The sequence below is a fragment of the Cibotium barometz genome, chromosome 23, assembly GCF_041138505.1.
Source record: "Cibotium barometz isolate CiBa-2024 chromosome 23, ASM4113850v1, whole genome shotgun sequence".
NCBI lineage: Eukaryota > Viridiplantae > Streptophyta > Polypodiopsida > Cyatheales > Cibotiaceae > Cibotium > Cibotium barometz.
This window is the reverse complement of record NC_141068.1, coordinates 16,842,701-16,849,681: the sequence shown is the minus strand read 5'-3', so window position 1 is coordinate 16,849,681 and position 6,981 is coordinate 16,842,701.

The window sequence follows — 6,981 nt, the reverse complement described above, 5'->3', positions numbered from 1 at the left end:
CTGCCGAAAGCTTCCGCGTCCCACCAGCCAGCTCTCAAGATAAGCCCTCCCACCGCTGCAACCTTTGTTTTGTCGCCCATCCTGAGCCTTTGGCCACCTCGCTGTGCCCATGCACCCACATCTCTATATGCTTGCGCCCACAATACTACCCATTTGCCTGCTATCCACGTCGATGCATGCTCCCGCCGTCCCCCGTAGCCTCTGCATGCATCCATTGCTGGTCGTCGATTGTCGCCTCCTACAGTTTCAAAACTAGAGGATGATTTTATCAACATTTTTATCAAATGGGTTATCTATATAAAAAAAACCATCTTACTTTGTTAAAGGCCTGAGGTTTTTTTTTTAAACCATTTAACTTTGTTAGGGTTAAAAAAAACACCATCTTACTTTGCTAAAAGGCCTAAGGGTTTTAAAAAAAACCATTTTACTTTGCTTATATTTCGCCAAAAGAGGCCATTATTGACCATCTTTGGCAAGACCTTGCTAATAGGCAGAGGTGGGTGTTCCACCTTGTGTCCATTTTTTCGTTTCTTTTCTGGAAACATTATTGATGGTCTATCCATGTGTACAATTTTGAAGTTTATTATACATTTCAATGCATAAGAAGGACTCTGTTTATAGTGGCATTATTTATTATCAGAAAAGATTTATTATTTGATTTTTCGAGCATTGTATTGGCGAGTGGTTTTAAGGCTCCTCGGTAGCAAAGTTAAATTGTTCTTGTGCCACATATGTGTATCTTTATTATACACAAATTTTATTTTGGCACACGCATTCACAGTTGGTGAATGGGATGGTGTTATGGTTGAACCTTTGTTTGATTCCATTGGTCATGTGTTTCTTTTTCCATGATTCCATTGGTCATGTGAGTTTCTTTTTCCATGATTTTTTTTAAAATTTATCTCGTGTGGAATTCTTTCTTATTGGACATGTTCCTTGCTTTCTTCGATGATGTCTAGAATCTGCATTTCAAGTGTCTCTCGCCTTTGACACTTGTCCATGATAGTTTATTTTGCACTTGTTTAAGTGTGGGTCTCCTAAGCCTTTAAGACAAATTCTATCATGGGTTAGTTGATCTAGTTATTTTGGTGGATTTTACTGGTGGATGGTTTCCACGTTTTATATGGACTCATCAGCTTTTGCCTAGATCACTTGCGTCTAGGGGTTTTTTTTTAATGAGTGCTACACACGTGTTTCACTTGCTTACTTTGGAGCTCTGCTTGAACGACACCACATTCATATGCTCTGGATCAATGAGTTGGCCACCGATTTTAATGCTTCTTTTGGCATGAACAATGACCATTAGATGGCATGCATTGATTTTTATGATCAACTATGATTTTCATGGATTTGAGGCACTCCTATGCTTCTATCCATGGTTTTATGAGGATCTTTTGATCTTCTGAATAATATCATGTACTTTGTAGCGTTTGCCTTCGCTTTTGCACGTAATTTGATGTAACGTACCCATCTTCACTAATAAAGAAATGTCCATGTAATTATGAGTTTTTATAGTATAAATATCAATAATTTTATTATTTGAGTCATTTCCAATTAGAATCTTCAAATTCTGAGCCCAAATTTGGAATCTGCGCGCGATTTTACCCTAATATAGGATTTTACAGCATCCAAAACGGACACCGGATCAAGCCTATACGCTAATTTCAATCATTTTAGTTATAAAACGGCGACCTTTAAACCTTAATAAATGCACGACCGCACGTCCGTTTGACGAACGGTCTGAACCCCTGCGACCAGGAGAACCTCCCGGACAAAAAAAATTTTCGCCCCCCGGGGCGGCCCGGCACGCAAATCGAGGCGAGCGTCCCAAATTTGGGTACCCCGCCCCAAAATTTGGTCCGTACACACTTACTAGGGCACCCGTACAATGGCCGCCCAAGAACCAAAGGACGACCGCCCACTGTTTGGTCCACGCGTACCTTTGGGCGGACACCCAGACCGGATAAGGTACATGCGTACCACTCCTTTCCCGGACAGCCAGCACCGTACCTTTCCCGTAGACCCATGCAGACCACTGGTCCAGAGCCTTTGAAGGTACACCGTCCTTTCGTCCCTGCTTTGCGCAGCGCCCGCACCCTCACCCCTCAGCTATATAAACCCCCGGGGTGCTCCTCAGTCGGCACGCACTTCTGTGTAGCGTATGCCCTGTTGTGCTGCTGTCCGTACCGTCGTAGCGTACTTGCTGCAAGTACAGCCGCCCTTGCAGCCACCCCTCTCACAGCCCCTCATTTGGCTCTTTTCAGATAAGCCAATTTTCCTCCATCCTCCTCTTGCCATGGACCAGTGTCCTTAACTCTTCTCCCCCCCCCCGTGTGAATAGACTTACAGAGAGGCTTGCAGCCACCCCTCCCAGCCCTCTCCACGTTTTTGCCTTTGGCCTTAAGGACACCCTCACAATTCCCCCCCCCCCATTTGCGTAGACTTTAGTAAGAGATTTTTTACTCAAGCGAGGGTTCGTGCGCCATTTTCTTTTGCTCATACGGTGAGCAAACGAGCTCGGAATTCAGATCCGACTGAAGCGTTTCGATCACAGCAGCAAGCTCTACAAGGCGACACCTACGATGGCCTCATCCCAGAGACGGCAAAATATTACCTCAAGAGGCGCACGTAACAACGAGATGGAGGGAGATGCGCCCAACGCGGCTCCAGTCCCTTTTCAAGCCGCTCAAGGAAACGGTGGCCAGGTTAGATTGGTTAATTTTCAAAAGAAGAGATTTTTTTTCTTAAAATTAGTATTAATGAATGGTGTCTTTTCCTCTTAAAATGACGACATAAAAATTATATGAAATTATGAATTATGTGATGTTGTTTTCGATAAATTACGTTGAAATTGCTATCTTCATAAATTGTGAATGCTATACTTAGAAAATTGCATTGAAGTTGTTATCTTTGGAATTCAAGATTTTTTTTGGCTTTAACGCTAACTCCGTTCCGTGCTTGTGTAGCCGGGCGGCGTCGTTAGTAAAGCCCGGTAATGGTCCAAGGTATCCCTCATACCTTTGGAGGAATAAGGATCGCCGATTGAGGCGAGAGATTATGAGGCTGCCTAGTTCTGAGGGCCCAGGCTAGTGCGGTAAATAAGCCCACCCTAGTGCGCAGACATCCCTCTGAGGGGCGGGAGGATCGAGCGATGGAGCCTGAGAGGGCGACAGGCCGGCTTGAGTCCTCGCCAGCGGCCGACGATGAGGTGTATGGTCCCGTAGGGTTTTGCCCAGCATGTAGAGGCTGGAAGGCCGAATTCTAGATCATCGGCAGAATAAGAATAAGAGAGCCGGATTGGCTTGTATGGAAATGGATTCATGTATAAACTTTTTTATATAATTGCATCTTGTCTTTGGTATGATTGTATTGTGTAAGAAGGCTGTTATAACGAACCTTGTGAAGAAGGGCCCTAATTAAGGAATATGCTTATTTATGTCAAACAGTGTGGTAGTATTAATTAGAAAACAAATTGATGCGTGAGTAGGGTGGAAAGTGGGAGGATGGAATGCCCTGACGGCACCATCCTACGGATGGGTGGACCCGATTAGTCGGGTAGCTTTCCAACAAATTAAGTGGAAGCCCTACGTTAGATAGTTAGGTTCTTGGGCAACTCTATTCAAGAGACTAGGTCAGCGGCTGTGCCTTGCATAAGATGAGGAAAAAAGCGTTGTCCCTAGAAATCAAGTCTAAGTAGTTGCCCAATTTTTGATCAAATTGCCCTATGGGTGATTTGATGTTTAGGAAATCACGCTCCCCCTGCGGGATAGAGCTAGGTCATACCTATGAATCGTATCCTTGAATCTCTACAGGGTCAAGGTGTCGATGAATAGGAAATTTATCCTAAGATAAGACTTAGCGGACTATCTTAAGTGTTTCTCCCATTTTTAGAGGGAGGAACCTTACAATTGGTATCAGAGCAAGTTTGACTCCTAGGAATTGCAGTTTAAGGATTGTTTTGTAATAAACGTTTTACCTAACATAATGCTAATTAGTAAAGACATCCTACTAAAACAAATAAGATTGAAATGATGTTTGAATGCTTGTAGGAAGAGGAAGATGCCTACTCCAAATTTCTAGTTTTCCAATGCATCTTCGAGACTGCTAGTCACTCCTCGAATTTCGAGTTTCGCGACACCATGATGCAGATATTAGAGAAGATATCCCTTCCTCATTTCTCTCGTATTCAGAGAGGATGGGGCAGAGATTTCTGGAGTCGTGGGCCGAGATACTTCTTCATCCGAGCAGATCAGACTGGGAACCTCACCACCGACCTTAAGCGGATTCGCTGGATTGAGAAGCTGAAGATGGTCCGCTTATTTTGGTTCGTCGGTACCCCCAGGGATGACACCTCGGTGACTATAGATGGGGTTCGCATACCTCAGGATCGTTGGGTGTATGACAAAGTGATGCAGGTCTTACCTGCTGATAGAGTAGCAGTGTTAGGACCCACCCCAATCCAGAGTTTACCACCCTTACCATCAGTTTTTAGAGTCTTAGAAACTACAGCGGAACCCCCATATTTCACATATGTGGACCGCTCTACCCTTATGTCACAGTGAAGCCTAGGAATTTCCCTTGATGTCAAATAAGACTAATTATATTAGTCTCAGATCTTTGTAATAAAACTTGTCCTTGTAAATATTTGGAAATAAAATAATTTCAATGTTTTACTCTCCAAAAATTAAGCGTTGTGCAAATATGAATCTTGTAATCTTAAAAATTGTTTTTACGATGGTGGCCAGGATGACCACCCTCCTCTTCCCAATGCGCTTTATACCGATACCCAGGAGAAGAAGCTCCTGCTCAAGCAAATGCAACCTCCCTCCTTTAAAGGAGAAGGTTCAAAGGTTGAGAGGGATGCTGAAGTCTGGATTGAGGCGATGGACGATTATTTCTCTGCTACCGGTACTGGAGTAGCAAATCAGTCTATGCTCGCACGGTTTCGCCTCACTGGAGATGCTAAACTCTGGTGGAAACAGTGGTGCCGTGACAAGGAGGTCACCGAGCATTCTCAAACGTGGGAAGACATCAAGCAGGCAGTGAAGGAAAGATATCTTCCTCCATCCCATGAATCCATAAAGATGAATGAGTTTTTTAGCCTTAGACAGTGCACCTTAACTCTTGAGGATTATTATTCCAAATTTATTACCCTTCGGAAGTATGCCCCAGCTATGACTACTTCCCAGCAAGTGGCTCGTTTCTGCCAAGGGCTAAATGAACCCCTAGATTCCCGCCTTGAAGCAATGAGGCCAACCACTTTACAGGATGCTCTAATACGGGCAAAGCCCCTTGTGAAAGAAATGAAGGCTAACAAACCGAAGAATCAAAAGAGATCTTACCCTGAGGCAAACCTTAGAGATCAACCCTACAAGAAACCTCAACAGAGTTTCCCCTACTACAACAGAGGGCGACAAGGCAACTCTTTTGCCCCCCGCTCGTATGCTGCTTCTTCTAGAGAAGGCCCTCTGTGTTTTGAGTGCAATGAGCCGGGACACTTTAGAGCAAACTGTCCCAAGTTGGCAACATCATTCCCCCAAGGTAACAGAGGAAATCAAGGCCGTGGAACCCCTACCCACCAAGGTGCAAGAGGCAGTGGTCGTGGCAGAGGCCGCGGAGGAACAGTTGCTAGAACTGCCTGTGTTATAAGTGAAGAACCAACCTTGGAAGAGGCTGAAGAAGAGCGCGCCACCGTCCATGCGGCGGTAGAACACCAAGGTCCGAATAAACAATTTGGTGTAATCCAAACCCCCGCCACTCATCACGGTAAGCCATTTCAGCTTTTGATTGATTGTGGCAGTACCCATTCATTCCTTTCTCCTAGGTGCTTGCAAAAATTAAACTTGAGTCAAAAATCAGCTAGAAAAATGATTGTAGAGTTAGCCAGTGGGAAAGAAGTAATATCTCGCCACTCTATAGGAAACCTTGATTTTGAGCTGGGTAATGAGCAAACTCACGGTCACTTTAGAGTCTTGCCATTAGGAATTTATGATGGAATCCTTGGGATGGATTGGTTAATTGCAAACAAAGCTAGCATTCATTGTAACCAGGGGAGTATCACTTTTGAAAATGAGCATGGCCAAGTAATATCTGTTCAGGGGATCACAGGAAAACCTAAGTCTAGAGTAGTCAAGGCAAAACATCTTCTCAAGGGAACACGTAAGGGTCAGCAAGTTTTCTTAGTCAAACTCAACAAAGTCATTGAACCTAGTATGGAGACAGAACCCTCTTGGCTCCAAGAATTCTCTGACATCTTCCCTGACGAGCTTACAGGGTTACCGCCTCCTCGAGAAGTCGACCATGAAATCGAGGTGATCCCTGGAGCTCAACCCGTCTCAAAAACTCCCTATAAAATGTCCCTTCCTGAAGCCATTGAACTTAAGGAGCAACTTTCCCAACTCATTGAACAAGGATTTGTACGCCCCAGTAGCTCTCCTTGGGGAGCACCTATTCTTTTCCAAAAAAAGAAGGACGGGACTCTCCGCCTCTGCATAGATTATCGAGGGCTAAATCAAGTCACTGTCAAGAATAAGTATCCTATCCCTCGCATCGATGAACTTCTTGATAGGCTTCATGGGGCCAAAGTCTTCTCAAAAATACATTTGAGGTCTGGTTACTATCAGATCAAAGTCAAGGAAGCAGATATACCCAAAACAGCCTTCAATACCCGTTATGGCCACTATGAGTTTACTGTAATGTCATTCGGGTTAACCAATGCTCCTGCAACCTTCAACCGCCTAATGCAAGATATATTCCGCCCGTACTTGGATGAGTTTGTGCTTGTTTTCTTTGATGACATCCTAATCTACTCCAAATCAATGGAAGAGCATGAGGAGCATGTGCGTAGAGTTCTGCAATTGTTGCGCAGACACAAACTCTATGCCAAGAAGAGCAAATGTACCTTCTTTACTCAACAAATTGAGTATCTTGGATTCATCGTCTCCAAGGATGGCATCTCAGTAGACCCCGCCAAGGTCAAGG